The 14,219-nt window shown below is 50.3% G+C and overlaps 1 long non-coding RNA gene across 1 annotated transcript; it reads right to left on the bottom strand.

The window, feature by feature from the left end:
- Positions 1-345: 345 nt before the first annotated feature.
- LOC143274194 (uncharacterized) lies at positions 346-947 on the bottom strand. The gene is made up of 2 exons (XR_013052637.1): positions 699-947; positions 346-524 (listed from the first exon to the last, which is right to left on the bottom strand). It is a non-coding gene; the product is annotated as an uncharacterized LOC143274194 (long non-coding RNA).
- Between the last annotated feature and the right edge of the window lie 13,272 nt (positions 948-14,219).

Genomic DNA, 14,219 nt, shown 5'->3' on the forward strand with positions numbered 1-14,219 from the left:
GTTGTTAGTTAGCAAGTGCTAACCAATAATAATTAGTGTTATAATGTGCTTTCTCAAACATTTTCTGAATTCACTTACTGAAATAAACTGTTGGGTTTTTTTGTTTTGTTTTGGTTTTTTTTTGGTTTTTCGAGACAGGGTTTCTCTTGTGTAGCTTTGTGCCTTTCCTGGAACTCACTTGGTAGCCCAGACTGGCCTCGAACTCACAGAGATCCGCCTGGCTCTGCCTCCCGAGTGCTGGGATTAAAGGCGTGCGCCACCACCGCCCGGCAACTGTTGGGTTTTTTGCTAGTTTGTTTGTTTTTTGTTTTTTTGTTAGAAAAAGAAATCAAACCACAGGCCATAGAGTTTGAGGGTCTTATTGATGGGGAACTTGATACAGCCCAATCACCCATCGATCTTGCCCTAAGATTCCCCCAGCTCAGGGCAACTCTTCCAGGGCTGTGTCTTCAGACTGCAGTGTCTTGAGAGGCACAGAGGTCCTTGGGTTTCTCAAGTGGTAGCTGCCACTCTGGTTCTGCCTCCTGAAGACAGACAGTAAGGCCATTGCAATGGTCACCACCCGTTGGGGCATGATCAGCCCTATGATGATGCTGACCAACTCAGATCCCTGATCTGCACAGAGAAACCCAAGTAAATATGTGTGTCCTGGGCTCCTGTAAACCTGCCCCTGCAGACCTTGCAGGATCCCATCTTACCCTGAATTCAATCGTTATGAGAAAGATGTCCCTGCCCCTTGCCTTGGGCTGGCACTGATAGGTGCTGTTGTGGCTTAGGTTGACTCAGAATGGGGTCCTGATGGGTGTCACCTCAGGCCTAGGGCCCTCGTGTTGGGGCTTTGGAGCTGCATTGCCCTGGACCTGGCTCTTGAAGAGGTGGATGTAAGTCTCTTGAGGTGCAAGTGGCCAGGCCCTCCCTGCCCCTAGACTGCTCTAGTGGCCAAACCCAACCCCTTGTGGTGTGTGAATGGCCAGGCCCCACACCCAGTCAGCCAAGCTCTGCCCTACGAAGAAAGCTCAACATCAGGCCACAAAATCCCACTAATCATGGGGGGGGGGGGGGCGGACAAAAAAAACCTATATAAGCCAGTCTCCTATTCAGTTCTTTCCTGAGCAGAGGCAGCCACCCTCTTGTGCTTTTCCAGTAAATCTCTTGATGAGGTTTGTTATGCTGTGTGTGTGACTTTGTGGTATTCCTTGGGTCCTGACTGCCAGGATGCCTTTTCCCCTCAGAGCTGTAGGTAGTCCTGTCTTTCCACACAAAGCACTGGGGACAGACATTTAGCACAGTCAGTCCTGGAGCCATCTGTACAACCACCATGGGATCAGACAATCCAGAACTCCCCAGAAGGAGAGTGGGCAATGAAAAGTCAGGGCTCCCCAGCCAGGGCGGAGGGAGGAGGGCTAAAAGGTCTGCATAATCAGCTCACACAGGACATGCAGATTGACAATGGTGCTCCTGTGCCAAGTCACCCATCCATCTCCAGAGGGGCCTTGTCAGAAGTCAAGCCCATCGTCCCTCTTGGTGGCCTTGCCAGCTTCCCAGAAGAAGGGACAGGATCACCTTCCAGCATGACCAGGGCTTGGAGCCCATATTTGCAAGTCCTACTGACTGTGGACAGCTCTGTGGTACTGGTCCAGCCCAGCCTTAGAATAGGGAAGACATGGCCCAGGAACAGACTGACCCTATGACCTTCCCAGACTCAAGCCACACCTTCATTATGGCCTGGCCCACCTGCCCTTGGTGCAGCTCAGTCTCTGCCCACCTGTGGAGTCCTGTCCCATTCTTTTTTTTTTTTTAACATTAGTTGTATTGATTTATTAATTCATGATATTATGTCCTGATACTACTGTCCATTTGTGGGGCTTTTCCATCACACAAAACAGAGATTCTGTACTTAGGAAATCATTGCTCTATATTCCTTTCTTCTCTGTCTTGAGATAACGTCTAATCTTTCTGTCTCTGTGAATTTGTATATTCTATATATTTCACGTAATACAATTTTATAGTGTTTGTCCTTTTTCTGGATGTAAAAACATTTAATGTACAACTGCAGGAGAAATAATGCTCAGCTAGCCTGAACATAAACTCCTGTCCCATTCTTACTGTCGTGTTCTCCCAGGCCTCCACACTTCCACATCTGCGGCTCACATTACAGACCATCTGTTTGACACCCTCTGGTTCTGGCCAGCTGGGGGTGGCTTTAGACTGTAGTATTGAGCATCTTGACCCCCAACATCATTTGGACCGGCCTCAGAAGTCAGGAGCAACCCATCCAGGAAGCAGTCCACAAGTCTCCATGCCCCTGCCTCTAAGATTGGGGGGCTTAGGAGGTATGGAGAGTTCACTGGCCAGACTAGGGATATGGAGTCAACTCAACCAGGGTCCTCCTCAGCATAGATTCTTTTATCCTGCACCATGCACACCTGCCTCACACCTGCCTTACACCTGCATCACACCTATAGTGCCTTGACAAGGACCTTCTCACACTCGTGGCCACACTCATTCTCCGCTCATCTCTAGAGTCCTGCCCAATGGCATGCATCTATCTTCTCAGCTCGGATACCCACTGTTGTGGCTCAGTTCAAACGCCTTCCCTTCCTGGAAGTTTGCGGCTGTCTGAGGACTGAGGTCTTCTGGTACAGCCCAGCCCTGTGGCTGGAGGTCCAGCTCCATACGGCAGGAGAAACTGGCCCCGTGGTTGCTTCTGCTCTAACACTGTGGCTGCGACTGCTGTAAGGTTCCCTCATCTCCCATGAGCTGTCAGGTCAACTCTTCCTCCCCACGGAGTACGACCATGTGAGGTGGTCCCAAGGCTCCACACCCACAACCTGGCAGTGTGGTGTAAGGTTTCTGCCCATGGGCTTTCAGGGGAATGAGGGGTGGGCAGCTCAAGCTCAGGAACCCTGCCGAAAAGGGCAGGTACAGTCCAGAGACCCCTACCATAAGAACTGGGAGGAGACAGGATATACCAACTGAAGAACTGTTAGAAGAGGAAAAAGAACTAATTGGGCCTGTTTTTACACCCTACCACAGGCATGCCACCAAGCCATGGCCCAGCCTCTCACCGGGAGATTCTAGGCAAGGACTCTACCACGGAGTCTAGCTCCCGGCCCCTTCTTCCCTGGGGGATTCTAGGCAGGCCCTCTTACTGCTCAGCTGTATTCTCAGCCCCTTTCTGCTTATTCTAGAAACATTCAGTGGACAAAGGGGAATTTCCTTTGGTTCCTGCACCAGGCACTAAGATAAAAGATATTTAGGGCGGTGGTGGCACACGCCTTTAATCCCAGCACTCGGGAGACAGAGCCAGGTGGATCTCTGTGAGTTCGAGGCCAGCCTGGTCTACAAAGCGAGTTCCAGGAAAGGCGCAAAGCTACACAGAGAAACCCTGTCTCAAAAAAAAAAAAAAAAAAAGATATTTAGTTTCCAAGGACATTACAGTGGGGGGAAAGTTGACCATTTATGGTCTCACCATCCATTAAGAAACAAAAAAAGAGGCCAGCCTGGTCTAAAGAGTGAGTTCCAGAACAGCCAGGGCTACACAGTGAAACTCTGTGGTGATATTTTAATTGTGCTGAAATGTGATTTTATTTGTATGTTAATAAATAAAGTTTGCCTGGAGATCAGAGGCCATAGCGAGCCAGGAAGAGAAGTCAGGCATTGGTAGCTCACGCCCTTAATCCCGATCACATGGCAGGCAGAGTCTCTGTGTGGTCAAGGACACAGCCAAGCGTTGTGACATGAGCCTTTAATCCCAGTACTAACCATAGAGACCTGGAGGTGTGTATAGACAGTCAGTGACAAGGAAGTCATGTGGCTGGGCTTAGAGCCAATGAGAAGGCAGAACAGGAAAGCAATAAAAACACAAGTCACACAGGAAGAAGCTCTCTCTGGGGAAGCAGTGGCTGTGAGGTGGTAGATAAGGTAGTCGTGGCTCTCTGATCTCTTTGGCTATTACCTCTGTATTTGGCTCTGTGTTTCTTATTTGCTAAGACTGTTTAGAAAGTCCCCAAAAAACACACAAAAAAGCAAACATTTATCTCTACATCTGCTGTGCACCGCTCTACATTGCTCGTGTGTCAACCATCTTCAGACAGCTCGTGAAACCTAATTGTTTTTTCCCTTTTACAGATGGGGAAACATAGACCAGTGAAGTGAAGTGATTTTCCCAAAGACACACAGCCAGAGCTGAGAGAGCCCGAGTTAGAGTGTGTGTCTCTAGCACACAAGAGGCAGAGGCAAGAGGATCACCAGTTCTAGGCTAGCCTGGGCTACATGACAACAAGAATACAGCTCAGTTGTCAGAGTGCTTGCTTAGGACTCATGAAGAGCTGGATTCCATCCCAGTACCTGTTAAACCAGACATGGCGGTGTACATCTGTCATCCCAGCACTCAGGAGGTAGAGGCAGGGGCTGGATGGCTCAGTGTGAAGAGCGTGGGTCCTCTTCCAGAGCACCTGGGTGTGATTCCCAACACTCACATGACAACTCATAACTGTATGGAATTCCAGTTCTGGGGGACCCAACACTCTCTGTGGCCTCTGTGGGCCCCAGCTTACGCATCATGCACAGACATGCACACAGCCAATACATATAAAATTAAAAAAAGAAGTGAGAAGCAAGCCAGGAAGCAGCACCTGTCCATGGCCTCTGCATCAGCCCCTGCCTCAGGGCTCCTGCCCTGTTTGAGCTCCTGTCCTGACTTCCGGCAGCGGTGAACAGCAATGTGGAAGTCTGCTGTTCCTCTACCTGGCTCTCCAGTCTGTCCATGGTCCCTTCAGCTTCCTGAGGAATACATGAAGCCATATGACTTCATCCAAGATAAGCACAGACGGGTTTATGCAGGATCGGTGTCCCTCATGGATGAAGCAGTGGGAAAAGCAGCCTTGAAAAAGCCACGGGCTCCAGAACAACTGTGTTCATCTTCTCCACAGACAATGGTGGGCAGACTCTGTCTGGGGACAACAACTGGCCACTTCGAGGAAGGAAATGGACCCTGTGGGAAGGAAATGGACCCTGGGAAGAAAATGGACCCTGTGGGAAGGAAGCGTCTGTGGAGTGAGCTTTGCGGCGAGCCCCTTGCTGAAACAAAAAGGTGTGGAGACCCGGAGCTCATCCACTTCTCAGATTGGCTTCCAACGCTGGCGAATCTGGCCGGGGGAAGCACCAGTGGTACCAAGCCTCTGGATGGCTTCGACATGTGGAGGACCATCACTGAAGGAAGCCCACCCCTCCCCGAGTGGAGCCGCTGCACAGCATTGATCGGACTTTTTTGACAGCTCGCGTGTCCTGGCAGGAGCACGGCCGCCGCAGAGAATGACTCTTTCCCTTCAGAGTATTCCGCCCTTAACACGTCCGTCCGCGCTGTCCGCGCTGGGGTTAGAGTATTCCGTCCTTAACACATCCGCCCACGCTGTCCACGCTGGGGTTAGGTATTCCGCCCTCAACACGTCTGTCCACGCTGGGGTTAGAGTATTCCGCCCTTAACACGTCCGTCCACACTGGGGTTAGACACAGAGCTGGGAACTCCTCACGGGCCACCCAGGCTGTGGTTACTGGTTCCCGCCTCCCTCTCAATCCAACGTTTCTGAGATACCTTCGCTGGACTCATCGACCAAGACACCCTGGCTGTTTGACATCAATCAGGACCCTGAAGAAAAACACGACCTGTCCCAGGAGCACCCCACATCGTCCTGAAGCTCCTTTCCGGCCTGCAGTACTACCACAAGCACTCTGTGCCTTCCTACTTCCCACGCTTGGACCCCCGCTGTGATCCCAAGGATACCGGTGTGTGGAGCCCCTGGATGTAGGGTCCCAGGGGAGGCTGGAGCACGTGTGTGCAGGCTAGACCTTGGGCCTTCCTTACTCTGCTGGCTGCTTTCTTTTTTAAAAAAGCCCCAGCGCCTTCACCTGGCCCTCAGGCTACATAACCCACCTAAAGAGCCCAGTTTCAACCCACAGTACATTTCAAAAGCCAATAAAATCCAGATGGACGGATCCTGATGTTGGCTGGTGTTAGTGTCTGGAGGCCAGGGTGACTGGGTTCTTCCTGCTTCCTAAACTGCTGACGCTGGGAACTGGACCTAGAAGGCTATCCCTGAGTCTTGGAGGCCAGAGCAGCTGGCTCTCTTTGCCTCACACGTCAGTCATTAGAACTCCCTCTGCTAATAACCAGTTTTATTGGCAAAACACACGTAACAAAGGCAGAGGGCAGATGATTTCCAGTGGTTCTGCTGGCTGTGAGGGCTCCCTGTCCGTGAGATCTTGTTCAAGCTTTCCACATCCATGACCTGCCGGCTCACCCTCACTCACCTCACTGTGGAGAATAAAGCCCATGGCAGTAAACCAGCCTGGAGGAATGTCTGTGCCTTGGTTTTGGTTTACACAACAACTAAACGTGCTTTTATTCTATCCCCCCCACCCACTGTTGCTCATTCTGTCTAGACTTCTGCTACCTCGGCTTGTGTGGCCCTACCCGTCATGCCTTTAGAAGTCACTGTCCTGTCCCTGAGGTCACTTCCCCTCTACTCCAAGCATTCTGAGCTCTGGGATAGTCCCGAGCCCTGCCCAGAGAAGGTGGACTGGTCATTTTGTGACCATGCTCAGGGGAGTTGGGGGTCTGTAGCGTCTGCTAAGGAAGTTTATTCTAGTTGCATGGAATCCAGCCAGATGGTGGCTGGGTCTCCCAGTGCGCCATGATCAATACTGCATTCTCAAGCAGTGGGAAGAAAGGCCAGGAAAGCACCTTTGTCCCGAGGTGATGGGTGGGGCAGTTTGAGAAAGGGAGTGGCCAATGTCAAGTGTGTTGGCCTTAGTAAAGCCGAGGGGGCAGCATCCTCATTCCTCTCATTCCGTGTTTCACTGCCTCGTATTGGGGTTCCGGGTGGGAGAATGAGGATACACTAGTTGACCTTCAACCCTTTCTCAGGCCCTATTATATCCTGCCAATGTGATGCCATCCAGATTAGCCGCAGAGTGTCAAGCCCAGATAGATGCCAAAACGGTGCTCCTCATCAGCACCGCTGCCTTGTTCTCGGCTTACACCAATGCCTGCTACAGGGTCTGGGACATAATAGGCACACAGTAGATTTTTGAAATGAATGAATTAACCAAATAAACAGCAAATACTCACCATGAATGATACTAGTCCACTGAGCTGACTATAAGGGCAATATAACTGTCCTCCAGCCCTTGCTCCATCTGTCCTTCAGCTGTCCCCTCTGCCCTGGCGGGAGCACGACCCACATATCAGGACAGTCACTGGCCCTGCATGGCAGGGCTGTGATGTCCTCTCCAGGGGAACAAAAGAGAATTCTTTTTCCTAGGAATTCTCCTTTGCCAGCAATCTCATTCCCATTCCTCATTGAGCACTAGAAATTAAAACCACCAAATAGGATACAGGTCCTTGTGTACAGCCATCTCCCGTTCAGTAGCAGTATTTCCTGGTCATTGATAGTCAGTACTTTGTGATAAGACTTTTGTGAGAAAATGGTGCTAAAGCTAATGACTTTTGTTGTTGTTGTTGTTGTTGTTTTTTTTTTTTTTTTTTTTTTTTTTTTTTTTTTTTTTTTTTTTGGAGACAGGGTTTCTCTGTAGCTTTGGAGCCCACCCTGGACTAGCTTGGTAGCCCAGGCTGGCCTGGAACTCAGAGATCCACCTGCCTCTGCCTCCCGAGTGCTGGGATTACAGGCATGCGCCACCACTGCCCAGCAGCTAATGACATTTTTTACCAACCTTTACTCGACACACATGCTGGCCATGGGGTCCCCTCTTACTCCAGAGCCCATGGCAGAGTCTGAGTGACGAGAGTCTGGATGTCCCTCCTGTCCCACAGCTGGGGGTGGCCGTTAGGATTCTGAGACTGAAGGTTACTACGACATAACACCTATTTGAATTTTCCTGATTATTCTCTGAGCAGCTATCTTCAATCCTTTGACTGTGGGCTATCCCTGGAATGTTAACGTATGACTGGATTAAAGGAGATTCCAGAAAGTAATGTTAAAAAATGAGTGGAGAGTCCGTTTAATAAAACAAAGTGAATGGCACAGGTCTCAGAGTCGGTCTCCTCGGATTTCATGTTTTATACACAAAGGAAAGATGAGCAGCCTCGATTTAGGAATATTAATGTTCGTTCTTGGCAAATGTGTTTACCGCTAAAGGAGGATTTGTTTATTCACTTGCGAAATCATTTCCTTTGGTTACCACATGACTGCTCCAGATTTGAGGGACAAAATAAAATTAATCTAAAAAAAAAGTGGAGCAGGCAGCCACATGGCTGAGTAGGTAAAGGCACGTGCCGCCAACCTGGGGACAGGAGAGCAATGCTGTGGACCCACAGGAGAGGACTGACACCCACAGGCTGTCCTCTGACCGTCCCTTACAACATCTCACACACAAATAAATGTGATTTAAAATGGGGGCGGGGAGAGTTGGGAGGAGAGTGGTCCAACATCATCCTTCCCCCCACACGGTGAATTCAATGGCTGCCTGGGCTCCGTTAAGACTTTGTCTCACGGCCGGGCGGTGGTGGCGCACGCCTTTAATCCCAGCACTTGGGAGGCAGAGCCAGGCGGATCTCTGTGAGTTCAAGGCCAGCCTGGTCTACCAAGTGAGCTCCAGGAAAGGCACAAAAGGCGCAAAGCTACACAGAGAAACCCTGTCTCGAAAAAAACAAAAAACAAAAAAAAAAAAAAGACTTTGTCTCAAAAATGGGGTGGTGGTGGGAGAATGGGGATGGAGGGAGGCGCACAGACGTAAGTGTCCTGACAGGAACACACATGAATACAGGCACGTAAACACACTGCACATGCAGACCTTCATGGAGACCCCCACACAGCCACCTATGTGGACACACAAGGAAGGACACACAGACATGGACACATGGAGGGCACGCAGTCACACTTATATCCACACGACCTATCAAAGGCATTTCAGATTGGTCACCTGAGTCCAATGTGTGAGCAGTGTGTCCTGATGTTTGCTATTCTTTTCTTTTTAATTCCTTGGGATGAGGTCTTGCTATGCTACCCTGGCTTTGGATAGCTGGCCTCAAGCAATCCTGCTACTTTCACTTCCCTGGGAGCAGGGCCTATAGGTAATACCACTACATCTAGCTTTCTATTCTTGCCTTTTGTTGTGAGCCTAACCTTTAATGGCCGAGGCATTCCTCCAGCCCCTATTCTCTTATCTGTTTATTATATTACTTTTTTATTTTTTGGTTTTTTGAGATAGGGTTTCTCTGTGTAGCCCTGGCTGTCCTGGATCTCACTCTGTAGATCAGGCTGGCCTCAAACTCAGAGATCTACCTGTCTCTGCCTCCCAAGTGCTGGTATTAAAGGCATGTGCCACCACACCTGGCTACATATTATTTTATTTTTGAGACAGGGTCTCACTGTGTATCCCTGACTGGCCTAGAACCCGCTATGGAGATGAGGTTGGTCTTAAACTCGCAGAGATCCACCTTCCTCTGCCTTTTGAGTGCTGAGATTAGGAGGATGCAGCACTACACTCAGTTTACATTTTTTTTTATTCCACTGACTTATTGTGTAAGTGTGGGTGGAGGAGAGCATAAGTGAACATCAGAGGCAAACTTGCAGAATTTGATTCTCTCCTCCCACCATGTGGAGCCTGGGGATCGAGCTCAGGTTGTCAGGCTTGGCTGCAAGCGACCTCACCTGCTGAGCTATCTCGCTGACCCACAAGTTGTGGAGGTCTCTGCAAACACCAGAGCTGGCAGAGTAACGATCCGTGATCTGCATGAAGCAAGAAGGAAGTCAGGTTCGCCACACTTCATAGCCAGTGTTGGTTTGAACTTCCAGAACCTGACACTGGCAGTGTATTTTAGGCACAATTTGGAAAAGTTTCCAGGTGTAACATAATCCTGTGTGCAGAAGGAGGCACAATTACAGCGAAATTCTTCTCAAAGTTCACGTCACTTCTCCCATGAAGATGGGTTCTAGAGACCGGCTCCATGTGTTACCTTAAGGGCCGTCTTAGTTAAGGTTTTCATTGCTGTGAAGAGACAGGAGCATGTAGGCAGGCAAGGTGCTGGAGAAGGAGCTGAGAGTTCTACATCCTTGATCCACAGGCAACAGGAAGTGAACCGAGACACTACCCACTTCCTCCAACAAGGCCATACCTATTCCAACAGAGCCACACCTCCCAACAATGCCACTCTCTTTGGGGGCCATCTTCTTTCAAACTCCACATTCCACTCCCTGGTCCCCAAAGGCTTGTAGCCATATCATGATGCAAAAATGCATTGAATCCCACTTCAAAAGTCTCCTTAGTCTACAACAGTCTCAACAATGTTTTAAAAGTCCAAAGTTCAAAGTCTCTTCTGAGATTCATTCAGTGTCTTAACATTCCAAAATGTAGGAAAGGGAGCATAGTGAGGAAATACTGGACCAAAGCAAGACCAAAACCAGCTGGGTAAACTCTAAGTTCCGCACTTTCATGGCTGATTTTGAAATGCTCTCCACATCTCCAACTCTTTCCAGATTTGTGGACTTCTTTCTCTGGGCCTGGTTCCATTCCCTGTTAGCAGCTCTCCTCAGCAGGTATCCCATGGCAGAACCCAACATCTTAGGTTCTCCAAGACAATCTAGGCTTCACCTTCACAGCTTCATGCAATGGCCTCTCTACACCTCCATTCAGAAACACCCTTGACACGTGCCGGGCCTCCCCAGCTTTCCTTAGTTGTGGAGGAATATTCCATAGCCCTTTCTTCTGTCCTTAAAGCCAGAACCAGGTGGCCAAAGCTGCCAAGTTCTACTGCCTTCTGGAGCTGGAACATGGCCCCTTATTCAATTACATCTTCACCAGCTTTCTGTTTTCGATAGCTTCCTTCACTGCCTAAGCTTGGCTCTTCCGGAACTTGCTCTGTAAACCAGGCTCCCATAGTTCATCAAATCACACCCAGCACCACTGTTTTCCATGTTCTTACTAGGATGATCCATTAAGCAGCACTTAAAGCATTCAACTGGTTTTCTTTTTCTTTTCTTTTTTTTTTTTTTTTTTTTGGTTTTTCGAGACAGGGTTTCTCTGTGTAGCTTTGCGCCTTTCCTGGAACTCACTTGGTAGCCCAGGTTGGCCTCGAACTCACAGAGATCCGCCTGGCTCTGCCTCCCGAGTGCTGGGATTAAAGGCGTGCGCCACCACCGCCCGGCACATCTTTGAAAATGCAACCCTGCCTGTTTAACATTCCTGGGTCCCCTCGTGCTATCTGTGAGCACAAGAACCTCTGTGCTCCCAACAACAAATGGTCCTATCTTGGAAATGCTCAGGAGCTCTGGACTGAACCCTAAGAAACCAGCATGAGGGGCAGAGGAAGACCTCATCTGTTAAAAACAGAGATTTGGGAACTGGGCCTGGAGCTCAGTGGTAGAGCGGGTTCTAACATGGGCAAAGTACCTGGGTTCCAGTCCCAGCCCTAAAAACAAAACTGGCTGTTAGGCTGGGGAGGTGGCGCAGTCTATAAAGCACTCGGCATACAGGCAGAGGGAGGGACTTGAATTCAGTCCCCAGAATCCATGTCAAGTACACACATGCCTGTGTGGCCCCAGGAAAACTAATTTTGCAGCTGCTGCCCCAGAATCCTGTTGAGATGCAGTCTGTCTGTCCATGTCTCTCACACAGGCCGGTTTGAGCTCTGGGTCAGTGCTCTAGTCCATCCCCATCCATCCCTCTAAATTCAGAATCCCTTTACCCTGCAAACCTTGGTCACTTCCTGGCAGCACAGGGTGGACCCTCACGGAATGTCCAGCTGCCTCCACCCACTGTACATGGTGATGCTCAAGGTATTGGCCATTTTGGTGGCATTGCAGTGTCCAGAGCATAATATTTGACTGTCGCTGGTCACCGTATGCAGTTGGAAAGCTGCCTAGTTTGGGTCCTAGCCAATGGGCTCCTTTGATAGAGACATGTTCGAGGCAATAAGCTGAGGGTCTGACAGTCCACACTGCAGTTCACCAAGAATGACCCTCTCACAGGAAGCACAGGGTGCTGAGCTTCCAGCCAGAGCAGGAACTTTTTTTTTTTTTTTGAGACAGGGTTTCTCTTTGTAGCTTTGGAACCTGTCCTGGATCTCGCTGTGTAGCCCAGGCTGGCCTTGAACTCATAGAGATCTGCCTGCCTTTGCCTCTGCCTCTGCCTCCCAAGAACTGGGATTAAAAGCATGCAGAGCAGAACTCTTAACCTCTGCACCTCTGGGGGAAAAGTTCTGTAGTGTTCTGGTGCTGGGACCCAACCTGCAAGAGGCTCCACCTCATGCTAGGATTTTCAGATTCCCTGCTCTGCATGGTGGACCTGGCTCAGCAGGAGAGATCAGTGAGGGGCTGGGGCAGCTCAGGAGGCCGAGATAGATTCTAATGCAGCCTCTGAGAGGTGAGTCAGCTGCGTTCAATGGTGTGCGCCTTCGGTTTTAGCATTTGGGAGGCAGAGGCAAATTCTCTGTGAGCTTGAGGTCAGTCTGGTGTACATAGAGCCAGGACTCTAGAGTAAGACTCTGTCTCAAACATAAAATGAGAGAGGGAAGGGAGGGAAGAGAATACTCGAGGAGGGGGCTTCTGGAAGAGGAGGAGAGGCAGGGGAGGGAGTTTGGCCGAGTGAGCCAGGCACGATTCTGGCGGAGGGAACTGCAGTGGAGGAGGGTGGGTGTGCAGAGGCAACTGGGAGAAAGAGAAGTTCGGGGGAACAGACTCCACAAGCCAAGTGGGGGCTAGGGAGCTAACTTTCTCCTGGGGAGCCCCTCGTCAGACCTGAGTTACTGGAAGGCTTCTGCAGTGGCCAGAGTTGCAGGATGTGGGAGGTTCTGCCCCAGCCCTGCCCAGGGGAACTGCTCTCACCTCGGGACAGCAGACCAGCAACCGGAGGGGTGTCCTGGGGGCTAAGCTGTGAGAGGAAGGTTCCCTGTCAGCTGCCTGCAGGTCAGTGGGACAGGAGGAGGCAGGAGGCGAAAGGTCCAGGGTTGTGTCTTGTTTTGGAGACCCCAGGATTAGGGCCAGGGATGCCTGGAGACCCCAGGATTAGGGCCAGGGATGCCTGGATTAGAGGAGGACCAGATGCTGGACAGGGGCCTCAGTTGTGGTTATGTCCAAATGTGCCCACAGGAAGTGCTGACAGGAGAGGCAGATGCCTTGGTTCTTAGAATTGAGACGGCACGGCACGGCACGGAGGCGGAGAGTGCGTGCGTGCGTGCGTGCGTGCGTGCTTGTGTGTGTGTGTGTGGGGGGGGGAGTGTGTTACATCTTCCAGCACAGATTAGGTACAGTGGTGACTTCTGGACCCAGACAGGAAGTTAACAGGAAGCTGCCGCACTGACCTCAGGGACACAGGCCGTTCCTTTTGCTTTTACTTTGAACTTACAATGTAAAAAAGCTGGTCTCAAACTCACAGCTGTCTTCCTGCCTCTGCTTCCTGGGTGCTGGGTTATACGCAGGTACCACCATGCCTGGGTTCTTTCTTGTTGCTTTTTTTTTTTCTTTCTTTTTTTTTTTTTTTTTTTTTTTTGTTTTTCAAGACAGGGTTTCTCTGTGTAGCTTTGTGCCTTTCCTGGAACTCACTCTGTAGACCAGGCTGGCCTTGAACTCACAGAGATCCACCTGCCTCTGCCTCCCGAGTGCTGGGATTAAAGGCGTGGCCACCACCGCCTGTCACCTCTGCTTTCTAAATGCTGGGATGAAAGATGTGTACCACCACCACCCAGCTTCTTTTTTCATTTCTTACGACAAGGTAGCATGCACAGCTGGGCAGTGGTGGAGCACACCTTTAATCCCAGCACTCGGGAGGCAGAGCCAGGTGGATCTCTGTGAGTTCGAGGCCAGCCTGGTCTACATAGTGAGTTCCAGGATCGTCAGGGCTACACAGAGGGACCTTGTCTTTCAAGGACTGCCCAACATTGTCATAGAAGCACTGCAGCACATGCATGCACACATCACACGCACACACATCACACATACACATCACATGCACACACACACACCACACACACACCACACACACACCACACACACACACATCACACATACACACACATCACACACACATCACATGCACACACACACATCACACATATACACATCACACACACACACATCACACACACACACACACACACACACACACACACACACATCACACGCACACATCACACGCACACATCCAGATTAAAGAGTAACAACAGAGGGCCGGAGTGCTGGCTCTGAAGTTAAGAGCACTGG

Source organism: Peromyscus maniculatus, chromosome 7, assembly GCF_049852395.1.
Source record: "Peromyscus maniculatus bairdii isolate BWxNUB_F1_BW_parent chromosome 7, HU_Pman_BW_mat_3.1, whole genome shotgun sequence".
Classification (NCBI taxonomy): Eukaryota; Metazoa; Chordata; class Mammalia; order Rodentia; family Cricetidae; genus Peromyscus; species Peromyscus maniculatus.